Here is a 14,500-nt window from a genome sequence, read left to right as displayed (position 1 = left end):
TGTCTCTTAGTTACATCAAGACCAGGTGCCGTGGTCCTATTTCCATTTTGAGTCCAGTGTTGCACCTGACCTGGAACCCTAAGGAAAGTGAATTTTATACTAACCACAATCCCTATTCTCAAATCCCTGCCTGTAGCCACCCCTACCTCCTTCTATAGTACTTTTCATGAAAAGATGCAATGCATTCTACATAGTAAATACTCAGTCAATATTTGCTATGTGGTTAAACAAAAACACCCACAAAGCTCACATTTCTATGGATTTCCCCTCGTGAAGAGAACACATCTCCCCTCTCTTGTGCTCTACCAAAGGACTGGTCTCCACATTGTCACTCAGTTCCTGTAATCTGTGGGTCAAAGGCCAGCAGTATTTCCTGAAACCCTCATGGTCACTACGACCTTCTAGAGCCATTGCCAGCTTGTCTCCCAGACTTGCCAAAATGGCTGCCTGCCCCCTCTCCCCATTCTGAAACAGCGGCTCCATCCTGGAATCTGGGGTGAGATTCTGAGAGGCAGAGGCTTTTCTTCCTTGATGCCTATCTCAAGTGTAAAGCAAGTTGAATATTTCTGTTGACTTTTTAAACTCAAGTGATTCCAATGTGTTCCCTAGGAGGCAGCTTAGTAAAATAGAAAGAGCCCTGAATCCACAGTCCAGAAAACTTGTTTTCGTGTTCTGGGACTGCCCATAACTAACTGTGTGATCTAGGGCGCACAGGGTCTTAACCTCTCTGCGTTGGACCAAAAGGTCATCACCTTTCAACTCTAAAAAACTACAAATGTGTTTCTCATCCAAGAAAATATCTCATATGGCAAGGTGTGCCTTTGATGTTTCTTAGTCTCGGTATTCACTTGACACGCGGGGCTTTATTTCTACGGAGGCTTTTCTAGAAAATAGGATGTTTAAATCAATAAGTCTTATGGTATTATTTAAGTTAAACAAACAGCAATTTTGAACAGAAGCTGATTTGAACGCCTTGAATTTATTTGCACATGAGATGATAATTAGCTGCATAATCCACTGCTTTGTTCAAGGCTTGTGCTGAAATCCCATGTCCCTGGACTGTGATTAGACTTCCTAATAATCCAAAGGGCTGTTCAGAGATTATCTCCACTTCACTCTGGAGATGGGCATCTGAAGGATACTTTCCCCCGAGCTTCCTGAATATGAAGAAACAGCACTTACAAATCCTTCATTAAGTAACTATTTAACTATCAAGGTCATGAAACTGAATGAAATGAGGCACTCAGTCAATCATTAAAGATAGGCTTTTTAAGCAACGCTCATTGTTACTGTCATTACTTCTGCTATCAGGAGGGGAAAGAAATCACTACCTTGTTTCTTTTTGCCAAGGGGAAAGTAGCTTCAGTGGGTTCTGGATCTAGACCTGGAGAGTTTTTCGAAGTCATAGAAGTTAATGTGGAGATACAGACTCCCGGCAAGAAGACTGACAGGTGACCAGGGATGGTCTCTGCTCTGAACTAGTGGGGATGTCTGGCCCATCCCCGTTTTCTCAAGTGGGCTCGTCTAGGGACACGTTCTCCCAGTGAGCCTACCCTGTACGTTCTTTTTTGTTTCTTAAGCCACCATCTGGAAGCTGCTCACGATGCTGGTCCAGCCTAAGGGGAAATCACTCCCTCTCCATCAACACCCACCAGACAAAAATAATCAGATATCAATTACTTGGCTGAGGGAGTGAACAGTTGCTAATTAGAAAGGGACTGCTTTCCTTCGTGAATTGATAATTTGGCTTATTATAGTAAAAATAATCTTTAAAGTTTGTGTCCTCAGGAGAGACATGGCATAAACTGAAGGGAAGAGTGGGAAAGGTCAGGCATGGGAGGTTTCTCCTGCAGGATTTCTTCCCAACGTTCTCAATCTAAAGCCTCTGGCTATTTCACAGTGGCGTTTCAAGGGATCCCACCACGTGCCTAGGTCTCAGGATTGGTGAACGGCTTAGCCATGCTTTTGGGAGGCACATGTGGACAGGGTGCCGCCATTGTTGTATTTTGCACATGCTGTGTAAATGACTAATGTAGTCACCCTCCCCTTCCTCCAACGTAGCAGAGAGACAAAGCGGTGGGTCCTCCACTTTGGGCAGGAGGTCATTTATGCCAGAATGCCAAAATGACGTGATGAAAGTCACCTGTGGTTCACCGTGGCTTCGTCCTCACCTCACAAGGAGGTGGCAGGGGGGCTAAGAGGCTACAGTGTATTGTCCTGTTTTCTCCTCTGTTCCTTTTCCTCTAGGAAATGGTATTTCAATGGGCTCAATATGTGCCAGGAATTACTTTAAGGGCTTAACACGTATTAACTCCTTTTATCCTGACAACAGCCTATGTGGCAAGGGCCATCCCTGCCCCACTTTAAAGATGAGGTAAATGAGACACAGAGGATTTAAGTAACATGGCCAGATTCACAACTTGTAGCTGGCAATGCCAGGATTCAAACCCAGGCTCCCTGACCCCACTGCCCATGCTCTCTACCATTTCACAAATTGAAATTAATGAGTAGGTGCTAACTTTCAGCTATGTGATGATACTAAGAACACCAGCGAGGAAAAACCACAGATACGGTCTTGTGCTTTCGGATCAGTTGCCTTTAGAGACTGCTCTAGTTGGCGCCGAAAAAACTACAGACGAACAAAGCTGGGCTGTTTTGTTCACTCCTTGAAATCTACCCTCCACCTCCAGCCCAGGTCTCTGCTACCTGCCTACCTGGGAAGCCCACATCTCTTCACAGTCCTAACCTGTATCCTCCATCGACGCAAGTTCTCCCAATTGCTGGTCCTCAAGGCAACGATTTCGGCTCTGGGTTCTCCCCACTGGATGCACAGGGACTCCTGATCCCCTCCCCTCTTTCCCAAAAGGCATTCAGCTGCTGGCTTTCTTCCCTCACTTCGAGTTTCTCCTCACTAAGCATCTCATCCCATACAGTCTCTTTTCTTTGACTATGCACTGTTTGCTTCAACATAAATAGAAAAAAGGCCAAATTCTGACCACCCAATCCAGGCCCCTGCGGGTCACGTGCCGGGGTCCATGACCCAGCTGTCTCTCTGCCTGTGGGTCTTCTTGGTCTATCTGGCCCTCTTGCTTCCTCTCCACCTGCAGGATAGATGACCCGTGGTGGGCTATACAGGGAGAGAAAAGCCGGGCACAACCAGAGACCAGGAGGGGCATCTCACAGTGGGAAATGGGCACAGCTTCCTGAGTCTATTACATCATTGCTGCTATTAAGGAATGACCAATACCTGTCCAAGAGTCACAGGCAGGAAGCTGAGCGGAGTTTCCAGAGCATGACATCGGAAATTCATTTAATTCAGACAAATAGAGGCAAACGTTAGACTAAATGAGAGAATGTTAAGAAATAGATGACTAATGGGCCGCCTAAAGTTGCCGTAGCTGCCAGACCTGGCAGTCCCCACCAAAGCGACTGTTTGCCCCCCAAGCCTCGACAGTTGCTGGCTTCCTCCTTTCCTTCACGTTCGGTCGGCAGGTCGTGTCGGCACCACCTCCAACGAACGTCCTAAAGCTTTCACGTATCTGCATCTCCGTTTCTGCCTCCCTGGTCCATGCCACCCTCCTCTCTGCCCACACTCTCCCTCCAACGTCCCGGTTCCACGTCGGCCCTTCCCGTCCACCGTCCACACAACGGCCAGAGCAAGCTTTTAAAAACACACAGTGGATCCTGTGACTACCCTGTTCAAGGCCTTCCAAAATCCCTAGACTGCATAACGGAATAAAACCCAACCTCCTTGCCATAGCTTGCAGGCCTCTGCAGTTCTGGACGCTGCCGGCCTTTCTGACCTCACCACGTGTCACCCTCTCTCTTGGTCCCCAAACTGCAGCCACACCACTTTGTCTCTTCACTGTGCTCACCTCTGGGCCCCTGCTCTTGCCGCTGTTCCCTCTACGTGGAGGACTCTTTCCCGAGTAACCAAGCGGTTGGCAACTTCTCATCACGCGGGCCTCAGCTCAGACGGTGTCTAGAGAAATCACAACATTCCACAGGTTAGAACAGCGCAGCTCCCGCCAGTGTTGGACGGCAGTGTTTCCTAAGTGGCTTCTGAGTAAGTCTACGAATCCGCCGGTGAACAGCTAAAGAGCATCTACTCAGAGAGAGGCCTTCGACGATGTTAAGTCGAAACCACCCACTCCTGCCTGGCCCTTTGATTTATCATATCACATTCTTGTAATTTGCTTTCTTCATACTACCTGTGCCCACCTGGAGTGCTCTCGCTCCTTTGTGTTCTGTCTTCCCCCCAAGATGAGAGCTCCCTGGCTCTTGCCCACTGCTCTATCTTTAGCATCCAGAAGTGACAGGCCCAGGGCACAGCATAACAAAGGTTACACATGGACACAAGGTACAAAAGGGCCTGAGACTAGGCAGCATTGAGCTTTCTTGCTGGCTTTCCATTTACGAGCTGTGTCAACTTGGAAATGCCGCTTCGGTTTTTCCTTCACTGAGGCTTGGATGATAATGAAAATGTTGTTAAGATCTAGGTTCTACACATGGGAGGAAAAGGCTTAACCAAGTGGAGCGCTTGGTGCTGGGTCTTTCAGAAATGGATGGGAGCAGGGCGCCTGGGTGGCTCAGTCGGTTGAGCGTCTGACTTCGGCTCAGGTCATGATCTCACAGTTTGTGAGTTTGAGCCCCGCGTTGGGCTCCGTGCTGACAGCTCAGAGCCTGGAGCCTGCTTCCGATTCTGTGTCTCCCTCTCTCTCTGCCCCATCCCCACTCGTGCTCTGTCTCTCTCTGTCTTAAAAATAAATAAAACATTAAAAAAAAAAAAAAAGAAACGGATGGGAGCAGCTCTCAGGCCCTGAAACACTTTATGATTCAAGAAAAAATGAGCTTACGTTCTTTTTCAGTTTTAAAAGTCACATGTATTATATTCTAATTTCTCCTTAAATTGTTCTCTGTGCAAGGCCTAGGTTGTATTTCTCAATCAATCCCAGCATTTTCTAGATTACATCCGCCTGTCTCCTACCAGCATGGGATGAGTTAGTCTGTGACTCCCTCAATGACCACGAAAAACCTGGCTCATCATCTGAGTCTCTTGTCTCCCAGGTGGGAAGCCGAGGTCCTGAGGGTGTTATGAGATACCGGGGAAGATCTCAAATCCAGAAACTGTTCTTGCCTCCATCCCACACTACAGCAAATTTCATCACCAAGAGAGCCGTCTGGGCTCATGTCTTGTCGATGGGCTACCCTGGGGCCCAAACAATGGTTTTATGATTCTTCAGCCAATAAACGTTTGGGTGTCTACACTGCCAGATACCATCCTGTCTCACAGAGTTTTCCCTCTGCGGCAGAAACATCAAAGAGTCTCACTTCAAGAGCCCAGAGTTCTATAACCCAAAGCCACTTTGGTCTCCCCTTCTAAATCGTAAGCTGAATAAGACCAGAAACTGCTCTATGACCTCAAGCCGTTGTAAACATATGAGGGTCTATCAATCAATTAAAACAATAATAAATCTATGAATGAATACGTTGGAGGTAGGGGACAAGCAGATGTTTTCAAAGAACTGGCACACTATAATCTATGAAAACCTGCATATTCAAGTAGGACACTTGAGATTCTTTATGAATGAAAAGACTGGAATTTTTTTTTTAAGCTCTTCCCAAAGTTGAGAGCTGACCAAAGAGTTTTCTAGCCTACTGCCTCTTGCCTAGTTTCAGGATTAAACTGTATTTGATTTGATTATATAAGAAAAAGAGAGAAGAGACTTTGGCCTGAATAACTAACCACAGGGCCATTCTTATCTAAAAGTGCACATAGAGGTATTTTTTTCATCCCTAAAGTAAGGTCATTTCACACACACACACAGGCACATGAAACATGCCAGCGTGACAGATGGCTCTTTTTTCCAGGTCCTCTGCCTGAGGATGCAGAGCTGGTGGGCTGGTCTACACTGGCCGTAGACACAGAGAAAATCCAGGGTTCCTAGGAACTGGAGGGCTGCTTTGTCTTGGCTCAATGTCTTCAGCAAGCCAGCTGCTGCACATGGTTCCCTGGTCGTAATTCAGTCACAATGCTCTATAAAGTGGTGGCCTCCCTAGGGCTCCAAGGATCTAAGGGATCAAAGACAGAAGTGTAACTTCTGGTTCCCTTTGTAAAACTACGCAGAGAGCCCTATGGTCACCCCAGAAACACCTTCACTCTGCTTGGTCCTGGGTTTAACCCTATGTGTCCCCTGGGGACTTCAGTGTCTACTGAGCCTTCTGATAAGCCTGCTATGGAAATGCAACTTGGATCCAGCCACTAAGCTTTCCAGTCCCAAATCGGGACCCATGGTCTGGAACATGATTTGGTAAGGAGTCAATTCTGGAGTATTAATTACTACATTTATCACTTTACCACTCATGGGAAACTCTACTGGTTTTAAATACTGAAATATGGGAATATGAATCCTGGCTCTGTCCTCTGTTAACAAATCCCTCCTGATTTGTTAATAATAATAATAATTTTTATTAATTATTATAATATAATAATATATGATATGATATAATGATATATAATAATATATAACATATAATATATAATAATAATATATAATAATATATATAATAATATAATAATTATTAATTATATCATATATTATATATGATATAATAATTATTAATAACTAATAACAATTATTAATTATTATAATATAATAACATACGGTATAATTGTTATTAATTATTAATAATTATTAATAATAATAATGCCCCTGCAACCACTTCCACCACCCAAGATGTCCACACCTTAATGGAACCTATAACAATGCTACTTTATGTGGAAAAGGGACAAAAATTCAATTAAGCCTCTTGAGATGAGATGGTGACCCTGGATTAGCCGGGAAACACAGTGTAATTATTTGGGGTGCTAGAGGTAGGAGGCAAGAGGCAGGGTCAGAACCACAGGAGGAGATGGGACCGTGAAAGTTTCAGTCAAAGATCTGCAGATGCCATCTTGCTGGCTGTGAAAATGGAGGGCGGGGTCATGGGCCAGGGGACGCCGGCAGGCTTCAGAACCTGGACAAAGCAAGGAAGCAAAGTCTCCCCCCAGCCTCCATAGGGACACAGCCTGAGTCTGGCCAGCACCTTGACTTTAGCCACATACAACCCATATCAGATTTCTGACTTCCACACCTGTAATAGAGTACATTGATATTGTTTCAAGCCACTAAGTTTGTGGTTCTTCATTGTAGCAACAAGGGGACACTAATACAATAGCTAGTGTCATCACTTCTTCTAATCTATGCACAAATGCCTCTTTGACCACGGATTTGATAACCAAAACAGAATATTAACTCACTGGATGCTTGAGGAGATAAAGTCAAGAAGACCAAGAGAAAGATGAAGAACTCAAAAGTAAGGGACCAGGAGAACACAGATATCTCACGATTGCCCCTGCAACTTGCTTATTAGATACAAAGTAGGTAACACTGATTCATTTTGTTTTATTTCATTTCATTTTTAAATGTTTATTTATTTACTTTGAGAGACAGTGTGTGTTCACAGGTGTGGAAAGGGGCAGAGAGAGACGAAGAGAGAGAGAATCCCAAGCAGGCTCCACACTGTCAGTGCAGGGCCTGATGTGGGGCTCAATCTCACAAGTGTGAGATCATGACCTGAGCCGAAATCAAGAGTCAGATACTCAACCAACTGAACCACTCAGGTGCCCCTTCACTGATTTATTTTAAAAAGAAATTCTAGGTTATAACTGGAATCAGTATCCAATTTGGCTCAAACTTTCTTTTTAACAACATCAGTATCTGAAGCACTAAAGTAGAATCCCAGTAATGAACTTCAGATCTTACAAGAGGCTTTTAGTTCATTAGCCCTTCTTTCTACTATATTTGCTCCATCAGGAATATGAACCGAACACATTAGTATTTATAAACACCCTTCTACAACAATGTAAGAAAAAAAAAAAGAGTACTTGAGAGTTAACATTCTTTGGACTAGAAAATTGAGTTAATTAAAATATTCTCTAAGCTTCCATTTTAATCAAAGTTTTATTTGAATGTGCTAATGGGTATAGTAAATCACAAGGCTGAGACAAGAGGGAACTCTTTCTGCACTAGAAATGAATGGATCCAAGTGCAGATTTCATCACGCCAGAAAGCCCTTCTGCGACCACCTACCCCATTGCCCGATTTGATCATCTTCATTGACAATCGGAGCTTATGTTATTTATTTCCTTATCAGGTCCTTGCCTCTTTCTTCTCGCTAACATGCCAGCCCTTCAAGGACAGGAACTTTATCTTGTTCACAGCTACCTCTGTAGTACTCAGAGCAGTGCCCAGCACATAGTACATGCTCAGTAAATAGCCATTGAATGAATAAACTATTAGAAATTAGTCAAAGGGTCTTTGACTTCCATTGGCTTCCCCCATTGGGCCAGCATGGTGTGGAATTTCATGTAATCCTTGCAACTAGCATAGTAGCACGAGGGTGTTGGTCCCATCCTACACACGAGGAGATGAACGGACAGCACGACTTCTCAGCGAGTTAACACCAGAAGCCAGAAGAATAGCTTTTTCTCTCCAAGGGTTGGGTGAGGATGGAAGGATGGTGAAAGAAAATATGCAAGTGTCAGCCTGAGTTTTAACTGAGAGTAGCAGTGGGGTTAGCTGGAAACCTAGACCTTCGCACAGGCTCAGCCTAGTCACTGGGGGCCTCAGGTCTGCCCGGCTTACTTACCCTGCTCTGCTCAAATGTCCACTCCCACCCGGGCTTTATTTCTCCTAAGAAACCATCACTCAGCTCCCTTCCTTTCCAGGGCATTTCCTCTGCACACCCAGGCAGAGGGGGCCGTGGCTCTCAGAGACTGAGGGGACTATTATGTCTGCTGTATCCATGCCGACGTGGTCGTTGGCACCTCCTGTGGGGTGAGACGTGGGTACCGAAAGGTCCCTTACCCACAAGCCTCTTCTCCAGCAATCCCACAATGCCTACATTTCCGCTACTAGAATTCCACTTTTGATTGAAACAGGTATTTTCAGAAGGTATCTGTTAAAATACAGATTTATTGGTTTACTTATTTTATCTTGGAAAGGATCATGGACACTCATTAATGATCTGACGTGAATTATTGTGTAAGATTCAACATCTGAGAGCAGATTTCTGAGACAACGAATGCTTAAATAGGTAAGTGTGGTTGGGGCAGGTGGGAAGAGGTGGGTGGGGGTGAGGAAAGAAGGAAAGGAACACATACGTGCCAAGCAAGGATTTCAGAGTCCTAATGAAGACATGATCGAACATAAGGTGTGATCCTCATTATGGTGGAGTCACTGTATATTTATCAGGCACATTTAACTGATCTTAATTTAAAATGAAAGAAAGAGAGAGACTGAAAGAAAACTTAAATAAATCTACATACCATGGATACCGTGGGACCCCTGCCATCCCACTTAACGGCCCATGTGCCCCACAGTGCGTGAAAGGAAGGAAGCATGAAATCACTGGTCTCGTGTCCTGGGGGCCTCTCAGAGTGTGAGCAGCTCCCTAGGCTGCGAGGGATTCTAGTGTTTGGAAACACACATTTTCCCCCATACAATATGGCCCTCAATTAGAAGACAACTACTTCACCAGGTGTTCCATTAAAGAAACATTATGGACACTGGAGGAAAAAACAACCTGCATTGGATTTAGTGGCAAATAATGGTTATCTTTGACTTATTCTTGATTCCTTTTTCTCCCACACCCCATCCAACCCCTCAGTTACCCCCATCAACTTGTCCTCCAAAGCATAAACTCAATCTGTCGCTACCCCCCAATCCCCGCCACCGCCCCAAGTCCGAGCTCCCAGCATCTCCTGCCTTCACTGCTACAAATTTCCTCCCCGGTCTTCGTGTTTCCCTCCTCCCACGCTGCCATCCCTCTCCATGCAGCTGCCAGAGAGAGCTTGAAAAGGGGGACCGGTCACATCCTGCCCCTGCTCAGAACCCTCCTGGCACACTTGGAAAACAAATGAGCCCGGAATGATGTAATTCCCCACCTTAACCCCCCGGCCTTAGTTTGGACGACTTCCCCTTAGCCTGCTTTACTCTGGCTCATTCTCTCCTTAGGAGCTTTATCCCGGCTGTTCCCTCTGCCTGGATGATCTTTCCTTTAATCTTCACGTGGAGGCTCCTTCTTATCACTCAGATCCCCGCTGAAATGCTGTGCTGTTGGAGGGGCCTTTCCTCATCATTCCCTCTTACTCCTAAGTCTGCGAGTAATGCTTAATGTTCACAGAAGGGTGAGGACTGTCCCCCTCCGCCAAATAGCTGGGCCCCATTAAAGCAGTGACTTTGCCTATCTCGATCACCTTTGGAGAAAGGTCTCTGACACGCCGTACAGGCTTCATGTGAATTCATCAAGGACACACCTAACTATCTTCGTTCTCTGCTTACTTGCTCATTTCAGAACCTGACCCCTGGGGAAAAAAAAATATGGGTCCACTATGAAAATAAATAAACATTTTATAGATGAGGAAAGTGAGCCTAAAGAGATTCAGTAATTTGCGCACACATTTGAGGCACAGCACATGTGAGGCCACTTCTCATGACCTTTAAGAAAATATATTTTCCACTTCAAGAGAGCAGACAGTGGCTCTTCTCAGCTGGAGACAGGTACTTCAACAGGGTAGAGTGTCAGTCTCTACAGAATACAAGTCCTCATTTAGAAATAACACCTATACAAGAAAAAGTGTGCCCCTAAAGTGTGTGTCCATTTGGGTTTAATCCAAAGGACCAATGACAAACGAGTCTCTGGTGTTCAGTGTAGGCCCTGGAGACCAGGGTCCATCAGCAGAGGAGGCTGGACTGCACGTCCCGGAGCCTGGGCAGCCCTCACACTGTACTCTCAGCTCGAGGTATCTCTAGAGCCTGTGACTTTCTCTAGAGGCAAACTCCCTTGGCTAGCTTGTCAGGAACGCCCAGGAAAACATTGGAATCAGGGTTTGAGTGGCAGTTTGTTGGGTCGGGCCAGAAGAGTCAAGAATCAGAATCCCAGAGCTACTAGGAGTCTTGAAGATCGTCTAGTCCAAGGGCCCATCCATTGCCTGGACCCTCTCTACTCCATCCCACCACTGCCCCTTCTGAACTCGAACACCTGCAGCAACGGGGAGGCTCTTCCCCTTGCGGAAGCTCCCATCTCTGCAAAGATCTGGTCAAACTAGACTATTAGAAAAACTTGGCTTGTATTGATTGGAGGATCTGTCTTCCTTTTGCTTTTCTGCTCACCCTTGTGACAGTTCAAGGCTTTTTAACATGGAAAAGCAGCTCTGTTTCCTCTCCTTCAGGCCAACCTCCTACTTCCTTCAGCCTCAGCTACATTCGCAGGGATAATCTTGGGCCCTTTCGCTAATCTGATTACATTTTCCAGTCTGTCTAAATCCCTTTTTCAATGCCGTGCTCAAAATGGTGAACAACACTCCACATAGGATCTGATATGTTGTACACAGTGTTTCAGACAGTGTGGAGATATCATCCCTCATTCTGTATTTCTCTTAGGGCGGTGCAAGCATATGGACGACCATGTGCCTCAGATGTCTGTTGCTGTGCTTACCATCCGATGGAATGCCTCGGTCTTTCAACACCCTCGCCTGCATACATAGGTATCTCAGAGTCAAGGAACATTTTAGGGAAATTTGACACCACAGAAATGGTTTCACATGCATCCTGTGGACTCTGGTCAACCAGTTCTGATGTTCCAGCCTTTACCCGTAGCAGGGTCCTCGTCAGGACCTCATTCTAGGGGCAGGGCTTGAGGACTACTATGGGCCAAGTCATACCTAGTCATGGTCCTAAGGAATCCAGTTCAGGTGGCCAGGGCTGGTGTTTTAGCATCTGATCTTACAGGTGTGGGCATCGTCGGGAATTGTGCAGAGCTATAGTGTTGACCATGGGAACGTGAATCCAAAGATAAGTCAAAGCCTGAAGGGTCACTCTACATGTTTGTGATAAGCAAGACATGCTTATTACCTCGTAAGAGCCCCAGACGTTGTCCAGTCCAGATCCTTTCTAGCAAAGATCCAACACACAAGTGAGCAATATCCAGAAGTCTGGGAACAGTCTGGAGAAGCTGGGTTCTCAGATCTGAGAATTAGGACACTGGGGTGCACAGCAGTCCTCAGTACCAGAGAAACCAAAATGCAGGTCAGGAATCAGAACGGGAACACTGAGGTCAGACAGACACTGACTGCATGATGAATTGCAGCCTGATTCCAACTCAGCAACCTATTTCCTCACAGCCTGTAAGTGGAAGTGAGAAGGAGCCTCATCTTTGCTTGTTGTCCAACAGCATCAAAGGCTCACCTTCTCCTGTGTTCTCTGGCTTCCCCCGCGGAACCTCTGGCAACCTCATCTCTGGGTCCCAGGACACACAGTCAGGTCTGCACGTTCCCTGAATCACCAAACAGTAACAGCTGGTGCAACTATAGATGCAAAATGCAAATTAGCCAACCACCACTCGATCTTTGTTTCCATTTTAAAAACCGATACCACAATTTCCCCCTTGTCTTCAAGCAAAGTTAGGTGCCCCTTTAATAAACGTTCATTGTATGCTGTGTTTTCCTTTCATGACTTTCGCCACAAACACAAGTAATTGTCTGTGTAGTAATTTGTTTGGTATCTGTCTCCTTGATAGACGGCGAAAACAAGCACTATGTCCGTCTTATTCATTGCCTTATTGCTTAGTACCTAAAACTATGTCTGGTGAGAGTCTAAGAGAAAAATTACCAGGTGTACTCACAACTGCAAAGAAAAGATCTTTCCCCTCCCCCGCCGTTCCCGAAACCAGCCAGGGCGTGCCCGGTCATAGTCTGACATAAAGGCGGGAACCAATCAAGTTCTGCTGAATGGTTTGAAATAAAGGCGGGAACCAATCAAGTTCTGCTGAGCGTTCAAATTTAAATGTCAACCTATAACAGCTCTGTAACCTCAAAAAAAAAATCCCTAACTTGTTTGTGCCTATCTATAAAAGAAGCTGTAAGATCCTTGCTCGGGGCCTCTTAGCGTCACAGGCAACGAGTGTGCGGAGGACCGGGTTCGAACCTGCAATAAACGACCCTTGCCGCTTGGCTTTGACTCTGGACTCTGGTGGTTTGTTTTCGGGGGGTCTCTTGAATCGGGGCATATCATCTGGCACACAGTGTGTTCATAAATATTACACAAATACAATGAGCAAGACAAATCAGGGCCAGAGGTGGGATTCCACTTTGAGACCAAGATATTTCTATTATTCCCTATGTAGTCTTAAAGGTTAAAAGGTTTACCAGCTGGCCCACTCCATTGACTCAGACAGTTTGGGATCCAGTGCCTGATTCACTCCCAGCCTGTTGACAATATCCAGCCATCTTTGATGTCGCCTCCCTTATCCATTTTTCTGGTGTCCTTCCTCATTTTCCTGTCTTTGGATTCCAATTTCTTCCATCTCTGTTCTCTGGTATGGGTCTGACTTTCTTATTTAAAGGACTGTGGATACTATTTTTTCTTGGTTTGTTTTCTTCCTATACTATAGGCTGTGGTATTCTTGTATTTAAGGCCATCAATGTTGGATTGTCTTTTAGCATATTTTGTGAACCCTTAGCAAGTTCCTACAGGAGTCCTTCTGCCAATCTGGCCTCCCTGAAAGGCCAGATGCTATGGCCTGGATGTCTCTGCAGAATTCAGTTGACTCATTTTTGTGATTAATCCAGGGGGACTTTCATGCAACATTTATTTACATAACGATACAGAAAATTTAAGACTTCCTCCTTCTCCAAAATTGACAGTAATTTTTGAGGGAGGTGCTCTTTTACAACAGAATGGAGGAGAGAGAATTGGGACAATATCTAAGACAAAGATATCAAGAGGGGCAAAGTTAAATATCATTGGCTAGTTAAGAGGCATAGGCTGGCCATTTAATGAGCCACAGCTTCCAAATCTCTAAAATAAAGGAATTAGATAGTTTCTCAAGTCCTTTCCATTATGATTGTCTAGTATTTTGAATTTTAGAAAAAAGTCCTTTATAGAAATATTATTTTAAGAATAATTGCTAACTGTCACAGTTTGAACAATATCAGAACTTTGTGTTAATTTTTTCATAGTCCAAGTTGGATTTACATTTGTGCCTTTGACAAAATAAGTATTGGCTTTTTAGATTTTTTTAATTACCATGGGACTAGCATATTGACATGGTTCTCAGAGCAATCTTAGAGCACAGGGAACTGCTTGTAATTCTAGTAATCCCGCAGTAGGTTACTCACACTTTGGTATTTGGTTTGACATTTACTTTTCTTTTTCACTCAAATTGATTTAAATATCATTAGCCTCCCAAAATGCACCAAAGGGTAATTGCATTGACTATTTTGGCTCTGCCCACCTATTACTTTGCAATTCATCTTTTACGGCAAAACTTCCCTTGTGAGCAGGCCAAGGAGGGCTGAGCTTGAAACTTGGTCACACCTTCTGAACAAGCGTAGAGTCTATTTTAAATGTAACTGAAGCAAATCAAAGGACAGGACAAAACACTTGCTAAATGGCAA

At 45.0% G+C, this 14,500-nt stretch overlaps 1 long non-coding RNA gene across 1 annotated transcript in view; it reads right to left on the bottom strand.

Annotated features, from left to right (window-relative positions):
- The window catches only part of LOC131506495 (uncharacterized), a 95,038-nt gene extending 82,318 nt beyond the window's left edge, over positions 1-12,720 (bottom strand). The window contains exons 1-2 of the long non-coding RNA XR_009258975.1: positions 12,291-12,720; positions 3,876-3,982 (exon numbers count right to left, since the gene is read on the bottom strand). This is a non-coding gene — a long non-coding RNA (uncharacterized LOC131506495). The remainder of the gene's footprint in view (positions 1-3,875; positions 3,983-12,290) is intronic.
- Positions 12,721-14,500: the final 1,780 nt, after the last annotated feature.

Source organism: Neofelis nebulosa, chromosome 3, assembly GCF_028018385.1.
Source record: "Neofelis nebulosa isolate mNeoNeb1 chromosome 3, mNeoNeb1.pri, whole genome shotgun sequence".
Lineage (NCBI taxonomy): Eukaryota > Metazoa > Chordata > Mammalia > Carnivora > Felidae > Neofelis > Neofelis nebulosa.
The sequence above is the reverse complement of the archived record's forward strand: the minus strand, read 5'-3'. Positions and strand labels throughout refer to the sequence as shown.